This window comes from Thunnus albacares, chromosome 3 (assembly GCF_914725855.1).
Source record: "Thunnus albacares chromosome 3, fThuAlb1.1, whole genome shotgun sequence".
Taxonomy (NCBI): domain Eukaryota; kingdom Metazoa; phylum Chordata; class Actinopteri; order Scombriformes; family Scombridae; genus Thunnus; species Thunnus albacares.
In genome coordinates this window covers 8235779-8251456 of record NC_058108.1, presented here as the reverse complement: position 1 = coordinate 8251456, position 15678 = coordinate 8235779, and the positions used below count along the sequence as shown (strand labels likewise).

Here is a 15678-nt window from a genome sequence, read left to right as displayed (position 1 = left end):
AAGCATTTAAGTACCGTTTGAGTAAAGGCATGATAAAATTAACTCACTAAGTTACTAAGCACCCTATCACGTGTCACATGTCTCTGTCAAACATTGACCAGTGATGCCAGCTATCAGTTTACAGAGGAAAAACCTATAAAGGTCATTTGCCACCTTGTTTTGACCCACAATGTCAGAGATATCACGTACTGCTCGTGTTTATGATCTCATATATATATAAACAATTTTTATTTATTAAAGATTTGACATGTTTATGATTTAACGAGAGAAGTGAGATCCCTCCCTGCACTGCGTGTCTGAGCTGTTTCGTATTGTAGGTGATATTGTAGGTGTGTACAATGAGTTGTGGATCAGTGGTTAAGCATGTCGTCAATGTTATGTTACGTGTGACTTAAAATTTTGCTCAAAAGCTTCCTAGAAATACTGGTTTACTAGTCAGTGAAATGAGATATGTGGCTTCTTCGCTTCATAACCACAATCATATTAGGTTTTTAAACTATGTTTCACATGCTGAGACTATATCTTTCTGCTTTTTATCAATTATTTATAAAAAAAATAACATAATGTGTTAGGAAAGTGTTGCCTATTTACACAAAGCAACATCAGTATTCATTTAGAGTTTTGTGTGTGTGTCCTTTCAGCTGCTTTTGGTCTCCATCCACTATTGAGAAAAATCTCTCTAAATGCTCCACTATGTTCACCAGTGAGTCACTAACGTTGTGTGTCTGCTGACAGGTAGTGTGCCTCGGTTTTATTAGAGCTTAAAACAGCAAGTAAGGGTCAGGTTATGCTAGAAGAGAACTGGTTCCTATGACGTGCTATTGCTGTTTCAAACAGCCAAACTCAAAGGCGAGGTGAAAGCTGTTCAACTATCAAATAAGCACTTCTGATGGAGTATACTGTCACTTTAAAAAGGTACAGGCTGCAAACTCTAACAATAAGCTGAAACACATTAAAACACTCCGTAGAACTGAGAGGGAATGCAGAGTCGGCTGGGTTTGTCACTATGAGCACCCCTGTTCACATTACATAGTCATATGATCTATTGTTAATATAAAAAACATTTAATATGGCAGCTTTAACAGCCAATTGTTTGGTGTGCCACTTCACAATTTTGCATGATACTGATATATGTAGAGATAGTAATAAAATACTTTTGAATATGTAGGACCAGCAGAAACCTCAATCATACCCTAGAAGACAAAGGACTCAGGGAAAAACTCTACACTCTATACATCTCAAGACTTAAATGGAAACACTAACAGATGGAAAAGAGAAGGAAGCAGTGAGCCTGAGTAAAGAACTCTAAAAGCAAACAACACCATACTGTATGTCACCTGCCAAAGAGTCAAACACTGCAGCCAGACACAGCCTGGCACAATCTGCACAGACCAGGTTAGTCTGTCCTGCTCCTGATAGGAACATGCGGCTTGGCATCAGCTGAGTACAGCCTATCTAGCATTATAAGGACACAGCCAAAAGATCTCATGAAATAAAATCCTATAAAGCAAGGTCATAAGGAGTAAAGGATATCTTGGAATAAAATTCGGATTGGCAGATCTTTCCTGAGAAACTGTTAGAAGAAGGTTCATTTGATATATGACGCATTCGAACAGTGGCCCTTATTATTGACTTCTGTCTCAGTGTTGAACACTATACCACTATCACACTATACTACCTGTTTTAAAGTGTCCCTTACCTTTTCAGATCACTGCAAAGTAAATATGGCAGATACACATGGCATAATGTTACTGATTGATGCACTGATTTTCTGTCTTTGCATCATGGATGTCAAACTGCTCCCTTAAGACTCACTGATCAACTCTTCATTTTAAATCTCAGAGCAGACAACAGCGTTTTAGGGTAGTAGGGGAGAAAGTATCACTCATGCATGCTGATACAGTACAAAGGCCATCTAAGGTGTGAATGCACACAGCCTCCCGTCACCTCACAAGTCTAGACGTACGTATGCATCTAACTATAAGCCCTCTGTGGGTTGCTGCGGCAACTGACATGCTAACAATGTCATAGTGATGTCAGAGCGGCTGCTGGGATATATCGTCTGCAGAGCTCCAGCGGAAACTGCTTAGGAAGCCAAGTGACGGCAGGTTAATCGGCTTGGTGACATTTGACATCTGTGACTCACAAATGTGGCAGAGAGTGTGGAAGAAAGGAGAGGAGAGATTAGTCTCCACACATTTGGGTCATTACAAACACACAAGAAAAAAAGTTATTCCACACACACACACAAAAAAAGGTATATTCTTAATAACAGATGAAAAAGTGAGCTTGAAGCTCAAACCCTGCTTACTTTCTCACATTCGCACACCTGGACGATCAAGTCAGTGAAGTGGGTGAGAATGTCGGATTGTCAGTTTGGGAAAGTTACAGAAGTTGCTGGATGCAGCTTCCCCCTCCCCCACAACACGGACACTGGAAAGGTGTGAGGGGAGGTGGTTTCTGAAGCTCCAAACAAGCAGTTCTGATGAAGCCTTTTTAAAAAATGCAGTGACGGCTCTAGTTCTGTTGCTTCTCCTGTTTGCACTGTCCCAAGTCATGTGGGGGTTTTTTTTGTTTTTGTTGTTAATCACGTATCTTGCAAAATAAAAAAAATGCAGTAATGGCCTCTCAAGGTCAGTATGCTCAAATGCCCTCCCACAAGAGTCCTAAAACACTTATTTGATGTAATGTGGCAAACCCTAAAAAACATTTCAAACCTTTTTTTTCTACTGACTCAACCTGCACTTTCAGATGCAACCATGGTGGTTCAACATTTTGGGAAATTAGAGCTAGAACTATCAACTCAGCTTTAGAGGGTTGGTAAGCTTAATAAGGTCGTGTCATAATTCACTCTCCAGAGGGGAAAAACATCTCGGTGAGGCCTCTGGTGAAACTGGGAAAAAAAACAACATGGTAGTTTGTTCTAAGCTTCACATAGTTCTGTGATGATAAATTCAGGGTTCGTTGCTTTACACTGTTTTGATGCTGTGTCACAATAGGCACGCCCTCTCATTCATCTCATTTATATTAATCTTTTAGTTTGTTTAAGGATTTCATTACAAAGCTGCTGTGGCCAATTTCTTGCTCAACCATCAAAGGAGACTTTATTAGCTTTCAACAAACCTTACAAAACAAATAAAGACAACAAAGAACAGCTGAGATAGCCCTGACATTCTCATTTTTACTTTCCTGTCCCACTGTTGTTGTTACATTGTCACACAAAGTATCTGCTTAGCAGCGAAACATCTTGGAACATGGAGCCCAATAAGAAAGCAGCAATACAGCAAAATTAAATCAATGTATCTATGCAGGTATCAAACTAGAAATACCACCTCATGGTTGTATACCTCCTCCAACCAGTCAAGTTGCAGTTTACATCCATGTCTGTCCAGACTCATATAATATTTGTAGTGAAGACTTTGAGGGAATTTAATAAAAGGTTTTAAGTGTATTTTCCTTGTATGTGTTCACATGTTTGGCCAATAAAACTGATTCTGATAGAAGTCAAAGTTGTAGCCATGACAGTAGACGATGCTTAAGATACTTTGTTGCTGCAAAGAAGCTACAAATTCTAAAAGGTGGATGCTTCACACACATCTTCAACCCAAGATTGAAGCACAGAAGATCTTTACAATCACCACAGTTTCAAGGTGGGCACCAAGATTAGTGTCACCAATTCAGTATCTGACCAAATGTGAAATATGGTCACAATCTCTCCTTCTGTTCCTGTTCCTGTTCACTGTTGTCACAGTGAAGTTGACCTTTGGGATATAAAATGTCATCACTTCATCATTTTATCCTATTAGACATTTGTGTGAAACTTTGTCATAATTAGCATATGAATTCTTGAGTTACAGCCAAAAACATGTTTTGTGAGGTCACAGAGACCATTGACCTTTGACCACCAAATTCTGATCAGTTCATCCTTGAGTCCAAGTGGATGTTTGTGCCAGATGTAATGAAATTCCCTCCAGGTGTTCCTGAGATATCACGTTCACAAGAATGAGATGGAGGTGAGGTCACAGTGAGCTTGACCTCTAATCTAATCAGTTCATCTTTGACTCCGAGTGGATGTTTGTGCTAGATATCAAGAAATTCCCTCTAGGGATTCCTGAGATATCATGTTCACAAGAATGGGATGGAAAGATGGTCGGATGGATCCACCCCTCTGTCGCCAACACAGAGGCATAAAAAAGGGCTGCAAGCAAATGTCTGTATACTTGCTCTAACATGAGGTCTAACTTTTTATTGGTCCTCCCAGGAAAACTGAGTAGTCAGCCATTCAATAAACATTTCATGTTAAAGGTCAAAAGAAAACAGAGTGAGGGTGTCTTCTACTAAAACCAAAAATGCCTTGATATTGGCTAATTCATCAGTACACACTATGCTGTATGTTGAAAATAACACAACTCACAGAAGTACTTGAACGTCTCCTCAATCTGCTCGTGCGTGAGTCCCAGAACGACTTCCGGTGGCAGCAGAGGGGTGTGCAGCCAGTCGTCATTGTCGTACCCAAACACAGAGTCTGCTCGAAGAGTGTAGTTGGGCTGACCCTCTGACAGGAGGCTCACTATCTCCAACTCTGGCAGATCTGAACAGAGGTCTGAGAAAGGGCAATGTTTATGTGTATGTGTGTGTATTAAGATATATATGTGTATGAGTTTATGTATGAGTGAAGAAAAACAAAGCAAGAGAAAACAGGAAGTACTTTAATAACACATTGCCCTCTGCTGACAAATTTACAAACCTGCACCTCTATCCAAAATATAACTGAATTAAGCTTTGGTGCTTAGAACTATCAACATATAAGTAATTTGTAGATTGATGAGTAAGTGAAGTTTTTCATTTAAATAAACCTAATATAACATATCGTCATAAAAAAGATGATTCCGTGTATCATTTGTGATGTACCTGTTAGAGTAGACACATCGTGGCAGGGTGGTTGTACAGGGTCCCTGAGGTTCCCAGCTGAAGCAAGCTGAAGAGGCTGGGGGTCCACATCCAGGGCCCCCGGCGCCTCCCCCCGCCCCTCATGGAGGGAGAAGGCTGACTGGGAGTCCAGGTGGGCCTGTGTGGGCCAGGAGGGAGAAGAAAGAGGAGCAGGAGGAGAAGAAGAGGAAGGAGGGGAAGCAGGGTGGGACAGCTTGACTGGGGCCGGAGGGTTCAGGGTGAAGACAAACTCGGTGTTGGGTGTCCCGATGTGGGACTGAGGCCCCCTGGTGGCTCAGGGAGAGAACAGAGGCTCCTAGGGCATCAGGCTGTGATTGGCTGAGAAGGTAGAGACTATAAAGAGAAAAGAACAAAGGAAGAAAGGAAAGGAAAGAGAAAAGAGACATTAGATGAGTTATTAGTTTCTGAATGTTGCAATTTTGTCAGATATAGTACTGTATGCTTAGACTAGACTTTGTTTTCAATCTCTCAGATTTTCTCAGCTTCAGTAATATAATGAAGGTTTTTGTTTTACCATGGGCATTTTAATAGACACACTGAGAAACAAAGAATATCACAACTCTCGTACTAGTAACTGCATCTGATTTGGGAATTAATGGGTTAATTATTTGTGCAGTCCTGTTCCAAAATAATGTATCTCTGTCATATAATTATTACGCAACACAATAACCTAATCACATTCTGTATCATACATTGCATACAGTTTATATATTTTGCAAAAAACTACAGTATCTCACAATTAACAAGCTGAGGGACACTTAAAAAACAATATAGTATAATTAAAAGGTACTGAACAGCACTGAACTTGTTACCTAGGCAACAGTTCACTCAACAGGTTGAGATTCATTAATTTTTCAACAGAGGTGAGCTCTCCCGACATCAAATCTTTTGTTTGATCAAAGAGCCTTTCACTATAAACAAAGCAGAGCCCGGCCTCTTGTCTGTGTTTTGGGGTCACAAAGATAAAGTTACCACAGCCTGAAGCCACACACGGATCAGGTTCCTCAGCGTGACTCTAACACTACTATAAACACCCTGCTGTAAGAGGTGCTACATGCTATATGAATTACATGCAGAACCATTAACGCCAATAGCTTCAGCCAACAACAGTGTGTCTTATCCCAAACTGTGTTATTGATGCCATTTATTTTATATACTGCCCGATACGAATTTACACAAATGGACAAAAGAGAATCATATGTTGTAAGATATTCAATTATTTGCAGTTGAACAAACAGTATGTGTGTGGTTTGTCTTAAAAAGATAATGATGGGCTATTTCATAGAGATTTCATTCAAGTTTATGAACCATCTGCTGGTTTAGAAACTTATTTTATACTATAAAGGCAATTTAGCAAAATATAACCATACACTACAAGCATCCAAATACATATAATGTTGTATATGGGTGAGAAAATACACAAAGCTATCTTCATAACAAAGATTTCAAATCACGTTTTAGAACGTACAGTGCAAACAGTTGTGTGTTATTGTTAGAATAATGTTTTTCTCACAGACTGAAGACGCTTCATGCAGGCTGTTAACAAAAAGGACACTTGATACCTCCGACCAGTTATTGCAGTCAATAAAACATGCAGGCCAGAGGGCAAAGGTTTAGGTTCAATTAAAGCAATAGCTACTAGACTGGTGGTGTAACGACAGCACAGGCACGGGCACGGACGGACATGACACACACAGCTGTGTACACATCATAACACACCCACCTTATACATGAAATAACCCCGCCCGCCTGCCCCCCAAGCACCAGTATCACTATCACCATCACAACCAGAAGCCCTTTATTCCCCTTTATCCTTGTTGGTCTCCTTTGCACAGACCATCCAATCAGCTGAGTGTGCTAGTTTGTGGCCAACCCTCTCCCATCAATCCTCTCTCTCTCTAAGAGATGTCAGCACATGCATACACTTGAGCTTTTATAGTCACCCCATTTTACCATCCTTTCTCTAAATCTATGTGTGGTGCGAGGAGACGTTCCCACTCACACGTACCCGCAACTCAATAATACTAATTAAACATAGATGCTGTGGATATAAAAATATTTTGATATTGCATGCACACAAAACAAAAGCAACACACTCATTGAGAGAGAAAATAAATAAGAGGCATGTCCAGGCTTTTCACGTTAACAGTCTGTCAGTTCCAATTTAGCAGCTAGTGAGGCACACTGTTGGTTTGTTAACCGTGCAGCCAAGCGAGACCCTGTCAGCCACTTAGGGGTGACACTAAGGACATGGTTATTAGCCATCTCCCCCTCCTTTGTGTTTGAGTCTTTTTACTGTGCTAGACAGGGTGCCAGAGAAATCAGCTGGGCCATCATTCGGACTGAACATAATGGAGCTGCAGAGAAGATTAACGCACCAACTTCTGTGCTCAGAACCGCTAATAGAAAAACTGGCCAACACAGACTTAAAATGCTATAAGGGATAACTAGAATCAATTAGACGTTAATCTGATAAAATGAATCACATGAACTAAAAAATGCTTGTGCCTCATGCGATTGGCTTAAAGTCATGTCTGTGCTGAAACTGTGTAACACAAGCAGAACGTCCTGCTTTTAACCTTGGAGCTTGGACCGGACCTGAGCTGAACTCAGAAGAGGTAAAGGGTATTTGAAAAGCTCTACGTTGGTACTCTGTGCAAACAAAGCTCTTCCAAGAGGGTGAGTACGTGAGTAGAGGCACACAGGAGTGAAAGAGAGATGAAGGAAGGAGGGGGAGGGAGAGAGGGGACGCCTGCACTAGAGGGTGCATTAGAGAGACACGGGTGTTTAGGAGAGAAGGGAAGAAAAAGACTAATTATTAACACTTTCTATTTGCCCTGTCAGCAGGAGATTGAATAATTCACATTCTGAAAACAAGCCAAAAATGCAGGGGAGGGTTTGTTGATCTCTTTTGTGACTGGTCAAGTTACAAAACTACAACTCTGAACTTCCCAGTAAGCAGTAAAAAAAACTGTCAGTAGCTTGTTCATGCAGCAAAACCCAAATAATCCAGTCTAACAGGGACACTGTAGCAGTGTTTGTCAATTTAAATATATAGAAATCAGAAAACTATGAACTACAACAGCATTGTATCTTGAGAATTAAAATGAAATGTGCTGGAACAGATAACCATGTGATTTGGCACTCTTTATAACTTGGTATGAAATTAAAAGGTGACAAGGTGAAGTACTTTTTTCCCCAGAAGTACTTCGCTTTGATCCAAAAAGCTGAAACCAATTCTAATGAAAATCAACCCCCCCCCCCCCCCCCCCCCCAAGTATTTCCAATGATGACCTGGGAATCACAATAAGACAATACATTACTGACATAATGCGTCACACTGTTTAATGTTTCCTGTACAAACATGTTAACTATTTATTCAACCTTGAAAATGTGCCCCTACAAGAAAACTCAGCAGTTTCAAACATACAAAGCAAAATAATTTCTTAGATCACGTTACCAAATTTATGTCTAATATATTAAAGTTAATGTTAGTCTTTTTACTGTTTCTCTTTTTCCTGATGTTTTGACTCACATTTCATTTTTAAACTCCATTCAATCATCATGTGTATCCTCTTCAAGACTGCACCATCAAGGTAGACTGGGCAGTGTCCATACATGATTATTATTATTAAGTTGCAAATACAAGTAATGTATATAGGTTACAGAGAAGTAGAGTAAAAACACGCTTGTTTTGGTTTCAACTCAAAGTACAAGAGCAGGCAGTAAAGCTTCTTCCAAAGCTTACAGGGAGGTGTGCATCCGTTCTCCAGGGTCGTAAATACAACAGGAAAGTTAACAATACTGAACAGTAAATGGGGCAAACTCTGTTTATTTCTTCAAGAATATCAAATGGATGTACAATACCTGTAACAAGGGTTTTGCTTTAAGTTCCTTGGAGCTCAAACAAATTAACTTAACTCTGTCATGTGCTACACATTGGCCTTCAGGACACTAGAGAATAATGCATGCAGGGTCTGGATGATAGCAGCTTTTTAATGATTAAATGTCATTAAAGAGTTTTCCTGGCTGGGCTAAGAGGTTCTGCATTACAGAAAGACTTTAAAATAGTCTGTTGTACTGTTCAGCATAAACTACTTTTGAGAAATATCTCATGTCATGATAATGTTGGTAACCGCCTAACAACACGATAATGTAAAGCAATATTACAACGTTCTCTAAAAGCTCAAACTCTTCCTTTACATTGATCAACATCATCTGCCTTATTAGTGGAAAATGCCAAGATCCAATCATCAGGGTGGACTAAATATTTGAACCTAATCAGCTAAAAGGATAAGATGAGCCAACAGTGAGTCTACAGTATGTACAGAGATGAGCTGCATCAGTTCATCATTTGAGAATACCATTAAATCCACAATGACAATGTGACAGCCTCTGCACCTCAGAGCTAACACAACCATGTGCACACCCTTTGAATCAGAGGACAAATAGATCAATAAAACTGCAATTGGGTGTATAACAAGTAATGTATATATATACCCATGCTGCCAACAAATGCAATAGTCTGCAGCTCATGTAACAATTCCTGTAACAACCACACTGATTTTAATCCAAACAAGGCAGGAGAAATGTAAGAACAGATTATTAGTGGGGTTAAAAGGCTAAAAATACTGAATTCACGGTGACACACTGTTTTATTAAATTGACAATATACTTGGCAGCAAATGTTAGAAGTGAAACACAGCACTAATCATTACACACACACACACACATTAGAGTATCAAAGCAGCGAACTGAAGTGAGGATATGATCCCATAACCACCAAGAGACAACTCTGAATCAATACAGCTTTCTATCATTTAGTCTAGACAGATTTAGCTAAAACCACAAATTCATTTTCCATGTTATCATACCCTACTCCACAAAGCCACGAAAAACATCCCAGCGGTGTCAGATGAACAGCTGTAATCCTAAATATACTAAATGACATCACATACTCATTACTGCGAACGCCAGTTGTTCTGAAGCACAAGACTCCCTCATAGAGTTCAATTAGGTGAACTGTTTGGTTAACCATTTGCTACCTATACTTATACTTTGCCAAGTTTCCATAAAAGGACAAGTGCATTAGTGGTGTCGTGACATCATAAAAAGGAGACTGAATTAACAGCAAAGAACTGGCGGTTTCAAACATACACAAGGAACTCAGAGACGTCAGTACAGCTTTGTGTCGTCTCCGCATTGCCATGGTTGCTTTAATACAACATAGATAAGCTTTAAAATGACATCTTTACTGATATCTGTTATACTACTGATAACATCTCATTTTGATATATCAGGCACAGGTCAGCACAGTGCAAACACAAAGCCTGCATCATAACAAAAAAGCAGGATATAATGCCAGATAACAGAACAAATATTGAGGTTTGATACATTGAAGAGAGCCGGGAAGGCTGGAGAAAAGGATTGATAAAGCTGTGGTGGCTTAGATGAAGATATGGAAAAACAAGAGGCGATAGAGTATGACTGTAAGTTAACCAACGATTATTCTCATTGGTTAATCTGTCCATCATCTTTTTTAGGTTCATCGATTCAAATTATTCCATTTATATTGAAAGAATTTGTAAGAAAATCAGCAAAGCTTTACATGTGAGAAGCTGGTAGCAGCAACATTTGGTATTTTTGTTTGATAGTTGACAGTCAATCAATTATCAAAACTGTAATTGTTTCATCACTAGGAAAGAGTGCAGTGTTCAGATGAGAAAAGCAAAGGAGACAGACAGCTAGAAAGCTCATTTATTTCTCACAGAGATAAAACAGAAGACATAGGAAGGGAAGAGGCTGGGAAACAACAGGCAACGTGAGCAAGAATGCAACCCTGACAACTGGGAGAGCTATATCCGGACAGCAGCTCCACGTGAAAAGAAAGTGGTCACAAAAAACCCAAATAGAAATCTCTCATTCTCTAAAGGCCAACCTGCTCTGTTCACTCAATAAGCGATGCCTTGAATCTGCTCCAGGAGCTGTAAGGGACACGCAAAACTTTGGTTCAAAACATCTGACCCATATTCCAACTTAATCAGCTTGTAGGTCTTTGAGATTTGGGCAGAAATAACAACTTGTGTGATTCAGAGTTGAAGATTAGGCTGGTGTACAACAGAGAGTAAGCCTGCTGAGTTACTGACTGCTACAAACTTGAAAACAGAAAAGCTACTGACAGACCAAGAGGTAAGGTTGAAATAATTAACACAGGATGCAAACTTCTAGCAGTACTATCAAAAGATCAGATGTCAAACAGACTTTAAAGAGTGCCATTATGTTGCTAAAACAGCAGAACTGATTATGTAAGAGGGGGCCACAGCACTTTTTGAATCTAGCTCAGTCATTTTTTTATATCTTAAAATACTAACTGTTGTTTTAAACTTACATTTTACATTTTCATTAAGCAGACACTAAGTTAGCAAACTTAGAAAAATCAGGTATGTTTAACAAAACCTTTTATCTATCCTTCCCTAAAAAGTTCCCTCAGCTTCAACACCTGCATTACCGAAGCTAAAAACCAATAGTTTCTGACCGACCTCTGAATGTGTAACTGACATCTGGAAAAAATTACGGATGCCAAACCGCACATAACATTAACTACGATGTCTAAAGTTAAAGTGTTGCTAAGCTGTATTACAGGTTACTGTACAACGCCAAGTGTCTTTGAGATTTGAAATTTTGCCACTCTCAACTTGACAAATCATTTCTGGAGAGACATGGGATGCTTTATTATTAAATATGGGGGGGGGGGGGAGCATTTCATACCACATATGTTTCTGTCAACAGTGTGTCTCTGATAAATGATCAAATAAAACAAGCAGAAGAGGTAAAACACTATTTTAAAAAGGTATAAACTCACTCTGTTAATATTTACAACATGAGGTCAGTATGTTCTAGCATGAACGCCAGATGATCACTTTATCACTTAAATTGCTTTCAAGGCAATTTGTTTTGTTCAGAAACGACTGAACCAACAACAGCAACACACAGAAAATAAAAAGGGAAGTGTTCCTTGAATTGTGACATCTGACAGTTCAGAGATAAATATAACACTTCATCGAAACACAAAATGAAATTGCCTTTGGGATTCAATCAGCAGTTCAACAGTACATAGAAACAAGCCTTGAGTCAATTTTAACAATCACATTAACTCAATTTAAATAAAATGATAAGCAGATTTAAATAGTTGCTCATAAAACAAACAGCGGAACAGTTAGGAAACAAAACATCCTTTTATTTGTTTTTATCATGTTGACCTGACAAATAAAAGGCGAGGAGAAAGACAAACAGGTAAAAGCTCCTGTGTTAATCAACACAGACTGAGTACAGCAGCACAGGAGAGAAACAGCATGCTAAAATGCTAATAACACTGATCAAACCCACCAGCTATAGTATTTAAAAAAAAAAACACACACTGTGTGAAATGGACTTACTCTGCTGCTGCAGCAGTTAGCTTAGCATAGGATGTCCTGTGCAGGTAGGGCACTCTTTCTCTCTTCTTTAATGTGTGTCCATCGAATTAAATGCTCTCTAGCTGCTAGTGCTGCTTTACCGGCCGGCTTCTGTCCTGTACAGAGTGTGTCCTGTCAGAGGAGAAAGAAAGCAACAGTGAGGAGGGGTGGAGGTGGGGCTGAAAGGGGGGGGAATGAGAGAGAGGAGGAGGGACATACAGAGCAAAGGCGTGCTGGTTTATCATAGAGACTTAATGGACAGGCAGACAGAACATAAAAGAACAAGACGGTGAGTCTGTGAGTCAGCACTTGTCCAGAATATTGTAAAAAACAGTGGCAGGTCAGGATTTTCCTCTTCCTTATGAACACAGTCATTTGCATCAGTCACAAGATGCAAAGCTCCAGGCTTTGGTCTCTACTGTATTAGTCAAATTAGATTTATGTCCATAGATCAGACTGACTTTATCACAGCAACAATACCAAGTCTGTTTCCCAGCAACACTGGTCACTGATTTACAGACAGCAATCAGTTATTAATTACACACTGTCTCAAGCTGTACGAACTTACACTGTTTTGTAACAAAGGCCTTTCCACATTTGACAGATCAATCTTTTAATGTCTCATTCTCTTCATGTATTTATGAATGTTTCTTTTGTTGAACTGTAACATTAAAATGACTTAGAGTGTTGTGTCTCCCTTGACGTCATTCGGACCTGAATGTATCATGCATGTTTACACTTGGAAGGGATTTACAGTATCCGTCTAGATGGCCAGTTTGGACCGTATCCCGGGGGAGTGATCACAACACAGACGTTTACTTACAGACAACATCAGTGGTGTGTACAGTTGAACACGCAGCCCACAGAGGCCACCACTGTTTGTTAAATCTGGCTTAACTTAATACTGGGGACAAAGTTTACTAGTTCAGACAAAACAAGAAAAAGAATACTGACAACATACCATCACGAAACAAAGATCAATACTATTTATACTATGTGAATTTCTGGTAGTGTGATATTGGTATTCTATGTTTACCAAAAAAGGTAATTGTAGTTTCTTAAGAATTTCCCATGTTCTAAAATAGCAGCCACCTCCTCTTATTATCTAACATGTAACCTGATATAGCCATGATATCATAGGAAATACTTAAAACACTCAATTACATCACACAAGATGTTGTCCAAAAAGCAAGAGGCATAAATTCTTCAACTCTCTGAGCTGAATCACTTCTTTAAGGAGCCACTTCTACACTCTACAAACACCTCGCTGATTGTAAATAACACAAAACCGTTTCATAGTGTAAAATCTGGCAGTCTTCGAAGGACTCAGCTATCAAGTCTGTAAAAACCAGCAGTTGACTGTGGTTGAACTCTAACATCCACATGAGCGGCAATGAGAGCAAATAGTTAAAATTATGAACAAATACAAACTGAAGAATAATATGCGGGTAAATAGGCATCGCTGCCAGAGGCTACTGCTAATCGGAACAATATTTCTCAAAATAATAAAAGATCTAATAAACCCAGTTATATGATCAGAAGACTCTGGGCTTTGCTCCAATGGCTGCAAGGACTCACAGGCAGATTACAATCCTGAACAGTAAATGTGGACTAAAAAACTAAAATGAAATTTCAACTCTGCACTGAATTGTTTGTGTTCAAGCAGTATTACAGGGTCTTAAACTCTTTGTATCTAATAAAGATCATACCATCCTTTTCTTGTTTTTTGGCGATGAAGAGAAAAAAAAAAACCTTTAAAAAAAGGAAATCACAGGGAAGGAGAGGAAGAGTGAGAGAGAAATTGTGTTTTCAACTTTTTTCCCAACTGAAGTCACTCTCTGCGTCCTCTAATAACTTATAGTGTCGATGAAATGTCAGTGTTATTCGTTAATAACTAGAGCTGCGTGTCGGTGGTGTTGATTTTGACATCTGCATTTCTGTGGCAGTACCAAAATGATACTTGCCAAACTTCTCAAATAATAAATACAGGCTAAGCACAAGCAGACAAATAGTAAGTTTCCTTAAAAAAAATATAGTCTACAAATGGCAAAACGAACATTTCAAATCAGCAACTGTTTAATCAGAATAAGTAAAAAAAATTTTAAAAAACAGTGGATCTGAGCAAACATCTGATGCCAGCTTACATTACAGGACGGTATTCAAAACTGCGCTACAGACACAGTACACTGTTCAATACCTAGTTCTATTAATGACAAATACATATATTTTAGTGCGTTTCAAAAAAGTTTTTAAAGGTGATCATGTGCTCCTTACTTCTTATAATACCATACCTGGATTTAATTTTAGTTTGCAGTGTTTTCCACTCTGCCTCTGTGAAGTCATTTCCCTACTTTAAATCTCAATCACTGTGTTGCACACACGGTGAATAATGTGGTTTACACACAAAGGTGGCATTCATTCCCCACCACTGTCTGTGTGCACAGAGGGTGCACCTCCTGTAAGTCTCTGCTGTCTGATTCCTCTGCAAAACTACAGCATACAGAAGCTATTGTTACTTCAAGGTCGTCACCTGTAGGATTAACAAGAAGGGGATGACTTTTTCTAACCTGCAGTACAAGAGTCACAAGTGTTTTAACAGAGAAGTGGTTAAAGAAGAAAGGCGATATATTTATAAACTAATGGTTCCAAAGGACTGTGTTTCAGGTACCTGCTGTAAAGTAACACACACTATTATTAAAACTTATATTGCCAAGGCTTGATAGTGGAATATTGATCTTCACCTTGACTGTAAGAGATTAGCTATCATTATGATTCATGACATGATTAGCAAAACAAGATTAGCTATGTCAAGCCAGTAGATATAACGTTAGGTTAACGTTAACTTAGCTAGCCACATATCAACAGCTCATTTTTAACAGCTTTATTAAGTTTGACCTAAATGTCAGTGAAGAGCATATTAACTATAATCAAATGTTACTCAAAAGTGTTCAGAAGATGTTGACAAAAAACAAGACAATATGAACCGTGTTATCAACAACACTTCCACCCACGGAGGGATCCCACCCTGCAGCGTTACGGAAATTTCCCCTCACTATTAGTTTAGATAGTTTGGGAAACAAACGGTGATGCGCCAAGTGTAGAGTTAGTAGAACAGTCTGTGAAATGTCAGTAAGAAGTAAAGAAAAGGTGAAGAGATTACACTTACATGTTTATGTCATTTGAGTCTGTTCAAGGTCGTGGTCGGCGCTGAAGTTTCCCACAGTAAGTTTGTAGCTCAGCTGTCACAACGGCTGGTCCGCTCCGTGTTCCATTT

At 39.2% G+C, this 15678-nt stretch overlaps 1 long non-coding RNA gene across 1 annotated transcript; it reads right to left on the bottom strand.

Annotated features, from left to right (window-relative positions):
- Positions 1 to 5078: 5078 nt before the first annotated feature.
- LOC122979029 lies at positions 5079 to 15678 on the bottom strand. The gene is made up of 3 exons (XR_006402785.1): positions 15571 to 15678; positions 12387 to 12536; positions 5079 to 5283 (listed from the first exon to the last, which is right to left on the bottom strand). It is a non-coding gene; the product is annotated as an uncharacterized LOC122979029 (long non-coding RNA).